Raw genomic sequence first — 17,438 nt, forward strand, 5'->3', positions numbered from 1 at the left:
CAATTAAATTCCTCCTACTTTAGCTTTTTCTTGAATCTTGAGTCCTTAGCAACCCCACGTCTCCTCCTGTAAAAGAAAATCTTGCTTCCCACTGACTACTACAAATTTTGGCTAAGATTCCAGAGAGAGAGAAAGATGGAAAGACAGAGTGATCAGCCGATAGAACAGTAAGTACTATAAGTACTAGGCAATTCAGTGTAATTTCACGTATCACGAGTTTTAGTGCGTATTCACTGTTTTTACTACAAAAGGGCAGTAGCGTTAGGGTTATGGCATCCACAACAATTTTTTACCAAAGAAAAAAGGGCATCTACAATTCTACGTGTGATATCCTTCACACAGAGATGCACGGGTGGTAACCAGTTCATCTTTTAAAGCCTTGGCCACGTGAGTTGAATGCCTTACCCTTTTTTCCCTTTAATTTGCTAATCATCTCATATCATTGTAGATATGTAAACTTTGGTGAAATAAATACTCACCAACACATTAAATTTTCAACATATCAGGGCTTACGTGACACGCATTGTGTGTCTTACAAATCGTACAATAACATGTGACTCATCAAAACTGGACAAGTAATTAAGAGTGACACACGTCGACATTTGGCGAAAATGAATTAAGAAATTATCTTTATTAATTTAAATTTAAATCAAACAAATTAATTGATTTAAATTTAAAACAAATGAAATGTCAAATCGGCAGAGATTGGCTAAATCATGGATGGCCAAATTAAGGATGAAATGTGATTTATTTGTTTGATTTAAATACAAGATTATTTGATTAAATCAAGGATTTTTTTTATGGAGTCAAATAACAAACCAAGTCCAAATCAAGTGTTGGTTCTTTTTCAATTAATCAAATCCAAAATCAAGACCAACTTAAACCTTAATCAAGACTTGCATCACCTATAAATATGAGGCTCCACAACAAAGAAAGGCCTCCCTCAGAAACACATTCTCACACTCAGACGCTCAAACTCCAGAGCACTCTACATGCACTTAGAAGACTCAGAAAGTTCTCTACATTCTTCACCACACTTGTGAAGAACCATCAAGCACCACTACATGTGTCAGTTCCTCTATTGCCTCAAGCCAAATCCTTGCGGCATTCATGGATTCGAGAACAAGTCATTACGACCCTCAGATCAACAACTTTGCTCATAGATTTATTTAATACAAAATGTATTATGTACACGTTTTCTTGTTTTATTTGTAGTAGGAAATTTCATATTTACAATCATTTTTGGATACTTTAAGCAATTGTGTTTTGCAGTGTTAATTTTTAACTTAGGCTTTTTAGCCAAAATGGTCTCTAACATTGGCATAACTCCTTAATTTGATCCCTTTGATTTGAAATCAATAGAAGTGGTCCTTGAATTTGTCCACTATCAATCATTTTGGTGATTTTGTGAAAACTTTTGTTAAATAAGGACCAAAATGGCAAAAATACTCTAAATTTAATAAATAACAAGCCAAAATGATTGGACAAAAATTGAGGGTAATTTTGTCATATCTTATTTGATGGAGATTTTTCACGAAATGACCAAAATGATTGATGGTGGACAAACTCAATGACCACTTCTATCAATTTCAAATCTCATGGACCAAAATGAGAAGTTATATCAATCTCAAAGACTATTTTGACTAAAAAAATCTTTTAACTTATATGAAAAAGATTGAAGTATCCAACATAGGTGTCTTTAGTCAAAAGCGGGCATTTTAATTGAGTCATTAAAGATGTTTGAATTTCAATTAGAATGATTATGTTTGAATTTTGTAAAGATGTTTTGGATTTCAATTATGATGATTCAGTTCATTCCACAATAAAATGTGGAACATGGTATTTATGCAACTTAAAATATCTTAAAGAATTAATGGGCAAAATATGGTTGGTGAAATTTTTTGTGAATTTCACACTTCACACTAATATAATGCTATCAATTTATTCATGTTACTTTTAGTAATTTGTAAATTAGTAACATTACGTAGCCCACAACATCATAACAAAATTAAACTACCACAGTGAGACTAACAACCAATCAAATATCGAACTGTAAATATATATTTTCCTTGAAATGAAATACTTTGAACTTGAAACCCATTTTACTCAAGTGGAGACAAATACGAAAACAAAAAGTTGTTCATATTTAAAGAGTTTGATATGAAAATTAGTATGAAGTCATGATAAGAAGGGAAAGGCCCCACCATCCACAAAGGGTGCATCTCTTTAAACGAGGAGCGCCAACTTTTACTTGAAAATTGTATATGGTGGGTGTGTGATTTCTCTTATTTTCTTGCTAATTCTGCCAGTGCAAGGACCACCAAATAGGAAATGCGTTATATGCTATGTGTTGGGGGGGGGGGGGGGAGTGACATGACCATTCGCCTCCAGAAGCATTCACATGCTCTCTACTCATACTCCGATCTTTCCCTGGCCCAAGCTAGTTTCAAATCAAATGTACTTGTACATAAATTTGCTTTACGACCAGATACGATCGATGATTATTTCTCCTTTTTCAGTTCCTTGCATTCAGCAATTTATTGCTTTTTTTTTTTTTTTCTTTTTTTGGACAACCAAAAACAATCATGCTCCTCAACATTAATTGCACTATCCTTCTGGTTTCAGACGGATTTTCCAAAAGCTATCTAATGAAAATTGCAGCTGATAAACCACAAATACTTGTCTATCTTACTAGTTTACTCATACATAGCTAATAATATAATTCAAACATACAACGTCACATAACGATAATTACATGAATATTTACTAGCTTGATCTGGAAAGTTTGCCAGCCAAATATAAGTACTAAAGCTAGCTAGCTTGCGCAGTTTGATGGGAGTTTGGTCGTAACATTCTCATGAAAGTACTGCTAACAGCTAGCTAGTGCATTATATTCTCTGATAGTCGTTATCAGCTTGTAAAGTTCTCCACCATCTCGTGTTTCTTTTGTTGTGATCTTCGTACAATAATATAAAGAAATTAAGACCCATGAGGGATGGAAAATGACAAGTTTTTCGTGCGCTACAATCCATAGTTTGGGTTAAATCTTAAAATACATATGGTGGACTTCCCTTATGGGCCAAACCCTAGCTATCAAATTTTTATTTGGTTTTAATTTAACTGAATTTATAGAACAATTATATTTATAGCATTTCTCATATATATTTATAGTTAGGTTAATTAACTAATTCATAACAATGATTGTTCTTTATGATTTCTGCAACCTTTTGAAAATCATACATCACTTATCTAGGGTTGGATTTCTACTTGTGGCGGCAGCCAAAAGTATAGGATTATGGGTTAATAATTTAGAGTTTTGATAATTTTAAATTGTATGGACTTAGCTTTGAGTTATGCTTGAATGTAGTGATCTAGCTAAGTTGTTTGAGTTATGCGGTTTTTGCACGGCATTAATTTTGCTATTTTGAGATTATTACTTATATTGTTATATCTTTGATATCTGACTGGCCATTTTAATATACTGTTAAAGTTTGATTGATGAATATCTTTTTCATATAAAGATAATTAAGTAAACATTAAGATGTATAGAAAGCTAGAGTTGCATGATCTTAATTAAAATTTCGTGATATATATGCATGCATGCTTGCGGAACCACGCACAGATTTCGATATATTGTACATGTTTTTACACGGAGATCATGAAGTCGCTTTTAAGCTGGCATGTTGGGAAATTTTAGCTAGATTACGATTCCTTCACCATCACCATGCCATGCATTATTTGCACAATCATATTTCACCTTTTTCGCTTTTTTTTATGTTTCCTGTATAAATAGAAATCACACATAAATCTTGCCTCTGCAAAGTGAAAGCAAAACCCTCCAATATTCCCTATATCTACCAATATCAAAGATTCAAGGCCCACCAACCTCTTGCCTGCAAATCAAATGAGCTTTTTTGAATCGTGCTTAATTTAAATATTATTAATTAATTCCCGATCGATCGACCAATGAAATGCATATATATGGCTAAATTCTTAACGGGGACTTAATCACTTGTGGTATCATTTTGTCTCCTAATAATTCTTGGTATAATATTGGTCCCTACCTAGCATTGTTCTTATGAAGTAATTAATTAATTAAACCAAAAAAAGCTGTAAAAACAGTAATAAACTGAAGGTTTAACTAACCTAGAAACAACTGAATAATATTAAGCCAAGGGGTTCCAAAAGTGATTAAAATAGATGAATGTTCTACTTCAATGAGTAAAGTGTTCTCATTGAATGAAAGAGTAACAATCGCACTGCACTGATTGAAGCAGTGCGTTATGATTGCTTCGTTAAGGAACTATCCAACGGGATTAGGGGATTTGCAGCCATCATTCTGCATTGTTTATTCCAATCGAGCCTCTCATCATCATCGGAATTATATGTCGAACCTGTCCCGGGGCTTTTCATTGGTTTCGGAACTGTAATCGTTTTTTCTTCTTCTTTAGTATCGGAACCTATATTGGAATCGATTCTGAATTTTCGGAAATTTATGAGCTAAACCCATCTTGTACATGCGGAACTGTATATGGTTTGAGCTTTTGGGGCCGAGTGTATGGCGCAATGTTGGGTTAAACTAAAAGGTTCCCAGCTTCGCTCCATTAGACAAATTAACTGGGCCAACAATTACTGATTTCTAACCATGTCCATTTTTACTTATCAAACGCCTACAATTTTGTAGGACCAATCTCCAAACTATTGATTACTATGAGGTAGTGACAAGAGAGAAATAGCACACCGAAGGAAAGAAAAGAATATATTTCCCATTGAATGATTTGTATGGAGGAATAAATCATCTTTTTATAGACTTCATTATACCATTTTCAGAGAGTTGTGAGACTTATCTGGATGGTCTTATTATTTCATGATAAGACACATCACTTATAGAAGATATAACCTTTATGATAAGTCATACATTTTATCACACCCTTTGGTTAAAAGTATATCAATACACCAATCTTATAGTGCACCTCCATACATCAAATACACACATAGTAAAGCAAACATCATCATAATTATATTCCAACATCTCCTACTTGATCTTGATGATGTAAGTTTTAAGATCCAATTGGCTACACAAATTGGATATTATTACCGAGTATCAGATCCTGACTACTCTTGACTTTCCAACTGTAGTTTAAAAACATTTGGTTTGTAAACTGTCACCATTCCGTGGTTCGGCTTATATGTGCGCATGTTTTGACCATTCTTACTAATCGTGCTTGTACTAGCAACTTCCATTTTACTAATCTTTCAAGTAAAGTAGCACCATTACTCTTTACTAGGAAAACACCATCCGCACTTAGTATTAATGACGATTTCAACCAAGTCCAACTTGACCTGCGTTGAAATTTCGATCAAGTACTTCCTCCTAAGCCAATTCAGAGGCTTTCCTCAATACACCTTATCTACGACTTTATACGATATGCACCAAGATGTTATACAAATTCAAACATGATGCCTATAAACAGATTTTACATACAAGAAGATCTGTTATAACTCTGTTACCTTGCTCGTGCCCTTCTATCTTTTATTTGACCAATCAATCAATTAGAGTCGCATCAAACTGTTCATTTTAGGTGTCCCCAAAATCCCTCCAAAGATGCCCATACAACATGCCCCGACTAGAAGATCTAAATGATTCCAACTTGTAGTCACATACTCCTCTGAATTACCTTTCAGAGCAATCTTTTGGTCATAGGATCGGCCGCCATCTTACACAAGGGTGTGCGGTCAACTTTCACTTCATCCCTCTCCACGATAATTCCATATAGTGATATTGTATATCAATGTGTTTACCTTAGGAGCTAACAATTCTTAAAAGATAGCGAACTTATTATCATAAAACACATTGACATAATTCCTAAGACACATTTAGCTATACACACTATCTACCAGCCCATATTATAACACAAGGTTGTTTCTTAATCAATCAAGAAGCAACCATTAAGTTTTTCTATCAACATTTTGTGAAGAAAATAAACACTGCAATAGAAAACACATAATTACTAGATATTTAATAAATTTCGTACCTTGAGTGTCTAATAATTAATCCTTTGGAATCCTTGTTGACGTGCTTGATTAAAAACATAATCCTTTTCTTTGGTTAAAAACATTAACTGAAACAAAGTTTCCTTGGGTCTCCCCTTGAAATCCAAAACAAGGTTTCCTTTAGGTCTCCCACTAAAATTCAAAACAAGGTTTCCTTTGTGTCTCCCACTCAATTGATTAATCTCTTCAAGATTGAGAACTTTAATTACCGTTCAAATCTTGTACTTTTATTTTTCTCCCACTATTCTAATTATTTATTTATATTTGAATCTAGTAGCGCATCACTAATCATATCAATCTGATGTTAGACTATTGATTATTATGCAGTAGTGCAAGGGAGAAATATCACCCCAAGGGAAAGAAGAGAATATATTTCACATTGAATGATATGTTTGGAGGAATAAATCCTCATTTTATAGACTTCATCACCATTTTCAGATATTTGTCAGACTTCTCTGAATGATCTTATCCTTTTATGATAAGAGTCATAAGACACATTACTTATAGAAGGGTATAACATTTATAATAAGTCACACCTTTTATATCCCATCATTTGGTTAAGTGTACATTAGTACACCAATCTTATGGTGCACCTCCACACATTAAATACCACATAGTAAAGCCAACATAATCGTGATTATATTCCAACATGAAGGACTAAAAGAAACTTTCTTACCAACAATGCACCATTTTAGTGGCGTTACTTGTTCAATAAAAATATGTCATGTGTTAAAAAAAAAAACTAATTATCCGATAAACGAGTTTCACATGTTTAAATGCTTACAAGAGACTCTCTCTTGCAAGACATCAATAACTTGCATGCATGTTTATCCCTTGTTGCATACTCGTATATCTGTCTCTCTCATGACATTTATCATCACATGTAAGATAATATTTGATAAAAGATAAGATATGACAGATCATCATGTTTATGTCATAGACTTCTCTACACAAAGTATGTACTTCTAATAATATCTTAGTCTAATAGCGCATTATAATATGAGAAAGTTAAAACATATAATTTTATATTATTCACGTGAAATAGAGTCACATTTGCATGCCTGATAAGTGGCGTGGACATGACGCCGCTTGTTTTACTCTGTTACCTCGGTAGCACATAGAGGGCCTCAGTTTCAAATTTCAATGGTCTACAAAAACTCGTTACTATTTCAACCAAATAAATTGTACTGACAGAAATTGTTTGCATGGTGATTGTCCAACCCACTTAATTTTTGGTTTCAGTTCTCCCCGACAAACGCATGACATATTCCTAATTGTAGCTGCCAAGGCAACGAAATTAAGGAAAGATTAAAGCTGCCAAGTCCCCTTAAGTCACAATTAATTTTCTTTAATTTGTTTAAAGTGATTAGTAAAGTGGCGGAAGCGTGGTTTAGGGCGCAGTACTGTGGACTTGCTTATTTAAACCGACAAATAGAACTCAAAGTCGTACCAACTAACCACCGAATTCCAAACAGGGAAAAACTTTTTGAACCAGACCAGGCCAAACCAGAATCATCAGACCAGGAGAGTGCATGCATCAAAAGTAAATAAAGTTGAGCCCGTGTTAATTAAACAAATTGAACTGAACCAGACCGGACAATTGACCTATTTAGTCTGTTGGATCCTTTCATAGGCAATCTGCTTTCATCATGTCGATTTCGGCTATTTCCATATAGCAATTTTAATTTGATAGGAAATGTAATTAAACAGTTATAAGTTTTTATGAGAGGAACATATGTTTGAGCTTTTAGAAGTAAAAGAAAGTCTTTTTCGCATGATTTGACCAAATAATTAAAGACCATCAACCCAAATAGCGATTACTTATAACAAAATCTTCCATTAATTACTATGATATTATTGGATCGTCTATTCTTTATTTTTTATTTTTTTATTTTTTTGCCGAATATTGAATTGTCTGCTCAACTATGTGTAATTGTCATTATACATAAAATTAGTTCTTGGTGTGTAACTAGAAAATCACACCACTTCATAAGTTATTTTATTGATCAGTGACGAAGTTTATACCTTAAGCTATAATTTTGTATGCGTACTCGTAGTGTAACATTAGTAGACTGATTTCACTTAGTGATAGTGCGACAAACTCACTAAAAAACGTTACACATGACCTAAATGAAGATAAAAACATGCTTAAAACAAATACACAACTATTTTATTATCCCAAACCTATAATGCATCGTCAAAACATGTAAGTGTAATCGAAAGTTTATCGGAATTTCAGTATGCACACGTTTCACGTGGCTTTCTCTCCCAAGTAACAACACAGCATCCCATTTGATCACCAAATTTGCTAATCTTGGATGGGTTTGGTTCCAAAATATCACAAGTCCAAGTCATCATGAGACAAGCAGAATCCCACTACAGAAAATATATTCTTTTGTCCGTTTGTCCCCACACTCTAATTTACACATGGTCTATATTCTACTACCTATATATGTGCAAGAAGCTTCTTGCTATATGCTTTCCCAATTCGATTTGATTTTGATTATTATGTTTTTTTTATTTTCTTTTTGTTAGAAACAGTAAGTTAATTTGCGTTAAATTTACCTAAATTTTAAAGAGATATTTAAATTTATATGCAGATTTAGAAACATATTGTTAATGCAATAATTTTTATAAAAAAAAAAATTAACTATTATTTTAATACTATTTAATTACAATAAAATAAGAAAAACTAACGAAAAGTCCAAAAAAACTTCTCTTTTAATGAAAATACATTTTTAAAGGTATAGTGAATAGTACTAGGAAAATGTATAAATATGGTTTTTCGTTAAAAGTAAACAGTACCGGAAGTGTTTTGTTAAAACTTCCAATAAAATAGGGGTTAAGTCAATTAATGTGTCTATTTCTATGTAAAAGTTTGAATTTCGCTTCTTGTAAAACAAAGTATATAATTTTTTTCTTTAAATTCTTTATGGAGACATTGAATTTGTGAGATGATATTATGATGGGGTTATTATCCACAACTTATTTTTATCTTTCACACTTGATCATCGAACAAAATAAATGAAAGAAAATTAATGAACAAAAAATAAATAAGTACAGTTAAGAAGTTAAAATAAATGCTAATGTTACTACCCTGATATGGTAGCGCATCTACGTACACTTCACGGGCGTGAAAAAATTGGTCGAAGGAGATGAGATTACTTGCAGAAGAGGGGACCTCTTTCTGGGACAAATTCTGAATACATTCCTTTCACTAGGGAGTAGGGAGCCCCTCCCTACGTGCTTAGCTAGACTCATTGAAAACAATATATCACCATTTCCACTTGATTGAGTGGAGGACATGTCTGTTCCATATTCTTCACCCTTGAAGCAATATTTGACAAACAATTCAATTGACTAGACTCAATGGCTAGTCACATTCTTAAGATCGATTGTTGGACCATCCAACACATGGGCTTGAACCCGCAATGCAGTCTATGCCGATTTGGTTTGGATGCATGCGCGCGCTCTCTCTCTCTCTCTCTCTCTCTCTCACCTAAAGATATCCTAATCTAAGAAAAATAAGAATCTTATTGAAATTGTTCAATTCTTTTGATATTATGTCGAAGATTATTCCTGATGCTGAAAGAGCTAAATCTATATAACCGGTTTAGCCCTTTGATTATCTACATTTTCATTAATATGGTTGACGTTTTGCATGGATAACTCTTAAATATTGATGATCTAATATAGACGATTATAATTGTTAAATTACAGTATAAACTACAATACTATGATTAATGAGTGCGTATTTTCTTAAATAAGGACATCCTTACCCTAGAAAACATGTGGTTGGGTACATAATTTTGGTGCATTGCATGGGACTAGTAATTAATCTGCAGGTGAAGCATTAATCGACAATGAAGTGTTGCTTTTGTTGGAATGTGGGTGGCACCACCGCCAACCGCCACCAGATGGTAATGTCTCAATAGCCTCGTGCGGGTGGCTCGGTCCAGGGTCTCGTGGGTTTGCCGGCAGCCACGTGAAGCCCCCGCCACGACTGTGGTCTCCCTTCAATGTTTTTGGTGCCATGAGAGAGAGTGAGACTGTGACTCGACTCCAGGACGAAATTTGTTTACGCTGGTTTGTTGGAACCTTGTTTGCCACATATGTACCGACAAAAAGGACCGTACATGAATCATTTTAATTTTAATTTATTCATAATATATATTAATCCCCCCAAACATAACCAAAACAAAGCACATAGGGAACATATGTTTTGTCAAATTTATGTAACAATATTAATATTATTTTGTTTGTTTGGTTTTGCATGGCAAATGGCACACTCCTCATCACTCATAAATTACAATATATTTACAAAAATAGAGTGATTAGATTACCCTAAGTTTTAACAACCAAAGACACGTCTCCCTTGTGCAATTAATTTCAGGAAGAAGCTGTTCTGAATCCAACTGAATAGCGTGATCTTGTGGCTTTAACTAACTCATACTTAACCTATACTTGACGTTTCCTGTTTTACCAAAGTCAGAGTTATTATTTTATAATCTTAAGAAAAAAATGCCATTGGTAAGGCTACGTGATTATAATACTTGAAGGTATAATCTAACAATACCATGTTATCAACTCTCTAGTTCACCATTTAAAAAATTATTATGCAATAGATAACTGAATTATAAATCAATTAAATGTTGGATTAATATTGTCAATGTTTCAGGTTAATTGACTAATATGGTTCGTTTATTTTATAAAATGAGTTGCTAGATGACTAAACGATTTTGAAGTTTGCTAGTTTTTTTACGGGGTTAATAACTTTTTTCTTAGAGCTGAAAAAGTTTAAATCAGAAAGTTACTTCCGCATTAGTTTTGAGTCGTTTGACTTTAGGGTGTTACCTGAATGGGAAATGCAAGTCCCCGATCTGCTTTTAAGTGGTTATGGGAACCGGCAAGAAAGACGTCCAGAGAGTTACTATTTTACAGTAATTTCAGCAACACATCATAATGTCACTACTAGAAATTTCCACTTTGCCGACAAAATTAGTTTGTCGGCAAAAGTCAAAATTCGTCGGCAAAGAGCCTTTCCCAACAAAAAATTTTGTCGGCAATTTTGTCGCTAAAAGCATGTCGCGCAAGATCTTTCTCGACGAATCTTAATATTTCATTGGCTCATTTTTAAGGCGACAAATCTCAGCCGTCAAACTGTGCCCGTCACCAAACCAACATTGCGACAAAATATTTTGTCAACATAGGTTGTTTTTTCACGATGAAGTTATTTGTCGGCTTAGTGATCTTGTCGCGACAAAACATTTTGTCGGCTAAGTAATCTTGTCGCGACAAAATGGTTTTTCGGCTACGTAGTCCTATGCCAACAAACTGGTTTGTTGGCTCAAATTACTTGTGTAGACAAAATAATTAGTTGGTTGAATCTTTTGTGAACAAAAACATTTGTCGGCTAATTGTTATTCACATTTGTCGACAAAACATGTCAAGTCCAATATTTTCTAATTTTTATTCACATTTGTTTTTAATAATATTTTTAACCATCACAAACAAGCAAGCTTAAGAGATCGAGAAGGGGCGTGAATGAAGAATTAATGTAGGAACAACACAAAATTCATGTAATTTAAAATAATGTAAGGTTCACAATTCAGTTTAGTTACAAAATACAAAAAAATCTATATTTTCATTTCGACATTACTATAATATAGATAAAATATCCTTAAGTATCACCATTCTCACTATAGTCCTCATCACGTTGATATTCAGCATCATGAAAATGGGAAACGATTAGGATCATCATGAAACATTCCAGTATCAAACAACTGTAGAAGAAAAACAAATTAAAAAAACCTGATTAGCAAACTTTAAGGGTGCTAAATATCATTGACACTAAGGAAATGCAAGGCCACACTAGAGTGGTATTTCTAAACAAATAACTTATGAAACCATAAATGTGTAAACAGCAAGATAAAGATATCTACTAATCAAGTTAACTTACCAACACCATGCAGCATCACAACCTAGAAAAATTACATGTTTAATAGATACCAGGTAATAATCAAGTTAGCATCAACTACTTATACGTAATTCATCACTGTAAACAACAAGATAAACATAACAGCAAGGCAACATGATTCTCACACTCTGTAAACAAGGCAACATGATAAGTAGATGATATAAATCCTTGCAAGGTCTATAATGTATATAAACATAACACTACCAACCTAGCTAAGTAGGTTATAACTCTAGAACATAAGCATATGCACCTGGAAACATAAATAAACGATACTAAAGCACCCTAATTCATCACTGTTTATAATCTTTATCAGTGTAAACAAGAAGATATAGACATCTACTAATCAAGTTAATCCTCAAATATCAAAATTACCTGGCATGAATGATCCTCACACTGGTCTCCATGCCGTGCTGATATCAGTTGTAAGCTATCTAGCTCAGAATTCCACTTAGCCATAGACAACCTGCAAGTGTTATAGAAAGGAAAAACAAATATGTCAAACGTAAACCACAATATCGAATAATTACATTGGAAATCTGGAATTAAAGTCAAGGGACATTGTTTTTACCAATATTATACAAATCGATTCAGATTTCGTATCCATTCCCTGTCCATGGCATATAAAGTATCTACTCCCTGTTTACAAATTTAATTTTACATGCAACATTCATTAGGACCAGCAATCAAACAATGAATAAGATAGGCTGAGGGTGACGGTGTAACAACATACCTTACCAAAGAAAGCAGCTAGCCTAGAATATAATCAGATTCTTCAGTATATAAGCCCAGCCTTGTAACCGCCCTCTGTATAGGAAAATTGAACAAATTTAGAGAGAATTAGAAGGGGAAGAACCCACAATATACTCGCAAAAGAACCCAGTAAAAAAATTGAATGGAAGGTAAAACAATTGCAGATGAGAATTAGAAGGGGAAGAACCCACAATATATACTCGCAAAAGAACCCACAATACACTCGCAAAAGAACCCAGTAAAAAAATTGAATGGAAGGTAAAACAATTGCATATGAGAATTAGAAGGGGAAGAACCCACAATATACTTGCAAAAGAATCGAAAAAGAAAATTGAAAACCCTAAGAGAATTACACAGAAAACTGATGGGTTTATCCATCAGAAACGTAAATTGAAGATAACAATTAGGAGGGAAAAACCTTTTTAGGCTTTGACTTTGACGATGGTTTCGATTTCCACCGGAAGGTTGCTGTCGGTCTGTCTATTTGCAGCGACGGAGATGGAGGTGGAGAAGGAGATGAAGGTGGAGCGGGAGAGGAAGAAGGAGAAGGGTGGGACGGAGAGAGTTAACTGCTTCAAGGACTAAATTCTTAATTTTTTTTTTCAACTCCGCGCCTCCTTTTAATTTGTTAAATACTGTTTTCTTAAAGTTTAGAATTGTGAGTGACATGCTGCATTCAAATAGCACTGGCTAGCAATTCATGCAATTAAATTTTGTCTTGTACTGATTTCTAATTTTAATAGACGGTTCTTATTCAATTTTTTTTTGTTATGTATAATCTTTAGTAGTTATGTGCTTTGACCCTAACAATTATCTTTACAAATCATTCATATCATACATACCATTAAATTTCGTAAGTGTTATACGTACAAAATAAATAAATTTAAATCTACATAATAAATATATATATATATACATACACACCATTGAACTTGATAGGATACAAATTCTACGAAACTAATTTGAATGATCCAGCCGTCAAACTTGTTTGTATATCCATCGAGATCGCATCACCAAAAAATCGAAAAAAAAAAAATCACAATTTAACGGTTATTTTAACTCCGATTTTGATGATTTTTTACAGCTACGCTCCTTGACCCTATACGAGTACAATGAATGAACTCGATCTTCGATTTAAAATATTTACACTAGTGAATACCACAAATCGTATGTTATACTTAATGAAAGTATGAATAAACTCTTTAGTGTTAGTGAATCTATTATTTTGATGGGATACGCATTCTACGAAACTAGTTTCAACGATCCAACCGTCAAACATGTTTGTATATACTTCGAGATCACATATGCCAAAAATTGCAAAAAACAAACATTCAGAGATCAAGTAATGGGGCAAAAATTTTCGACGGTTATCAATGAAAAATCACGATTTAACGGTTATTTTAACTCCGATTTTGATGATTTTTTTACAGCTACGCTCCTTGACCCTATACGAGTACAATGAATGAACTCGATCTTCGATTTAAAATATTTACACTAGTGAATACCACAAATCGTATGTTATACTTAATGAAAGTATGAATAAACTCTTCAGTGTTAGTGAATCTATTATTTTGATGGGATACGCATTCTACGAAACTAGTTTCAACGATCCAACCGTCAAACATGTTTGTATATACTTCGAGATCACATACGCCAAAAATTGAAAAAAACAAACATTCAGAGATCAAGTAATAGGGCAAAAATTTTCGACGGTTATCAATGAAAAATCACGATTTAACGGTTATTTTAACTCCGATTTTGATGATTTTTTACAGCTACGCTCCTTGACCCTATACGAGTACAATGAATGAACTCGATCTTCAATTTAAAATATTTACACTAGTGGATACCACAAAATCTTATGTTATACTTAATGAAAGTATGAATAAACTCTTCAGTGTTAGTGAATCTATTATTTTGATGGGATACGCATTCTACGAAACTAGTTTCAACGATCCAACCGTCAAACATGTTTGTATATACTTCAAGATCACATACGCCAAAAATTGCAAAAAACAAACATTCAGAGATCAAGTAATAGGGCAAAATTTTTCGACGGTTATTAATGAAAAATCACGATTTAACGGTTGTTTTAACTCCGATTTTGATGATTTTTTATAGCTACGCTCCTTGACCCTATACGAGTACAATGAATGAACTCGATCTTCAATTTAAAATATTTACACTAGTGGATACCACAAAATCTTATGTTATACTTAATGAAAGTATGAATAAACTCTTAAGTGTTAGTGAATCTATTATTTTGATGGGATATGCATTCTACGAAACTAGTTTCAATGATCCAACCGTTAAACATGTTTGTATATACTTCGAGATCTCATATGCCAAAAATTGCAAAAAACAAACATTCAGCGATCAAGTAATGGGACAAAACTTTTCGACGGTTATTAATGAAAAATCACGATTTAACGGTTATTTTAACTCCGATTTTGATGATTTTTTACAGCTACGCTCCTTGACCCTATACGAGTACAATGAATGAACTCGATCTTCAATTTAAAATATTTACACTAGTGAATACCACAAATCGTATGTTATACTTAATGAAAGTATGAATAAACTCTTTAGTGTTAGTGAATCTATTATTTTGATGGGATACGCATTCTACGAAACTAGTTTCAACGATCCAACCGTCAAACATGTTTGTATATACTTCGAGATCACATACACCAAAAATTGCAAAAAACAAACATTCAGAGATCAAGTAATGGGGCAAAATTTTTCGACGGTTATCAATGAAAAATCACGATTTAACGGTTATTTTAACTCCGATTTTGATGATTTTTTACAGCTACACTCATTGACCCTATACGAGTGCAATGAATGAACTCGATCTTCAATTTAAAATATTTACACTAGTGGATACCACAAAATCTTATGTTATATTTAATGAAAGTATGAATAAACTCTTAATTGTTAGTGAATCTATTATATCTTTGCACATTTAATATTTTCTAATAGACTAGTAGTGTATGAATGTTTGTTTATTAGGCGCACGAATTTCATAATCTAAACCGTTCAAATCCATGAAAATCATCTAATATATAAACCTACGATAGAAATCGTTAAAATTATTTTTGAGCGGTAAAGACCCCGCTAAGTTTTTTCATAAATAAGAATCCTTATCAAACTGAAATCGGATGGCGCGAGAGAATAATATGGGAGGGAAGTCGGGATTAGCATGCAATTGGGAGGGAGATCATGAGGCGACAAAATAGGATTAGCATGCAACTGGGAGGGAGATCATGATGTGAACCGACAATTGGGGGATGTGAACCGATTATGGGAGGGAGATCATGTGGCGGCAAAATAGGATTAGGAAGAAATGGGAGGGAGATCATGCAATTGGGGGATGTAGGTTTGGATTGCCTTGGCAAATTTATAAGTTTGTTCTTATAATTATATGTTATGTTTTTATAATGGATGATTACATACAACCATATTCAAATTTACAATTGTAATTGACTAATTGACTAATAATTGATCATAACCTAAACCAAGTTATCTGTTGCTAGAAAGTAGTTTGGAGTCAGAATTGATAAGAAGAACTTTTTCACTACTTGATCTAGATTTACAGTTTTACAACATACTTTTCGCATGAGAATATTAGTTAGTTTGCATGGAATGTATATGGAAGCGAACATAAAGAGATTGGGTTAAGTTGCAAGACTAATACTATAAGGAATTTTTTATTTTTCCAAACACTCACATATTATGAAATCAAATTGTCAATATAGATTATTGATGGCATAAAACTACAATCCAGAAATATGAAATGCTAGATATCTCTTTATCTATATATGCTCCCGTCCGTATAGAGAAACAAGAAAGACAGAATGAGAGCATAAATAGTCGCCAAGAGCTTTGATTGCGTTCCTCGGAAAAAAATGGAAAGGTGCACTGGTGAAAACCTCTCACGTAGAGTTATTATTACCTTGCCGATGACATACTTTATTGCCTCTTTAATCAATTTGCCGATGAAATACTTTGTTGCCTCACATCATCGGCTAATATTTCAATATAACGGGAAAAGTTCCCGCCAAAGTTTACCCGTCAAAACAAAATTTGTCAGGGCATCAAATTTACGCCTACAAAATGATCGTCGGCTAACGTTCCAATTTTCTCGGCTAAGATTGGTGTTATAAATTGATTCTATCGTGAGTATTTAGCCGACAAATTAAAATTTTCGTCGAGAAAGGACTCTTGTGCCGACAAAATTTTGCTTTGTCGGTTTATAATTTGTCGGCAAAATTATATTTTCTAGTAGTGTGTCATTCTCCAAAAACATCCAACTTCACTGGTGTCATGTGACTGAGAGTGTTTGAATTCCAGATATCTGCAACAAAGTATGATTATCTCTCGTCTTATTTTCATCCAACTTTCCTTTCCTTTTCTTATATTTTTTTTTTTTTTTGTTCTTTTTATTTTTATAAAAAAATTAATATAAAACGTTGATGCAATTTAGAAGAGATGAAATGAAAGAGAGATTCGGAGGGGAGAATATTTTTTTCACTGTATTTGATGACGTGTGTAAAAGATATGGTCTTGATGCGCGTGAGGATTGGGGAAGTAAGATCTATCTCTGAATATAGTGTTGGGGGTTCAGAAAGCAATGAGGGGCAAGTGGGTCGGCTAA

General features: G+C 33.4%; 1 long non-coding RNA gene across 2 annotated transcripts; it reads right to left on the minus strand.

Annotated features, from left to right (window-relative positions):
* Window positions 1-11,671: 11,671 nt before the first annotated feature.
* On the minus strand, window positions 11,672-13,414 carry LOC137731433 (uncharacterized). 2 transcript variants are annotated; one of them, XR_011068260.1, is made up of 5 exons: window positions 13,200-13,414; window positions 12,762-12,835; window positions 12,600-12,667; window positions 12,404-12,494; window positions 11,672-11,837 (listed from the first exon to the last, which is right to left on the minus strand). It is a non-coding gene; the product is annotated as an uncharacterized lncRNA (long non-coding RNA). The 2 variants fall into 2 exon arrangements; XR_011068263.1 differs by lacking the exon at window positions 12,600-12,667.
* Between the last annotated feature and the right edge of the window lie 4,024 nt (window positions 13,415-17,438).

Source organism: Pyrus communis, chromosome 1 (genome assembly GCF_963583255.1).
Source record: "Pyrus communis chromosome 1, drPyrComm1.1, whole genome shotgun sequence".
NCBI lineage: Eukaryota > Viridiplantae > Streptophyta > Magnoliopsida > Rosales > Rosaceae > Pyrus > Pyrus communis.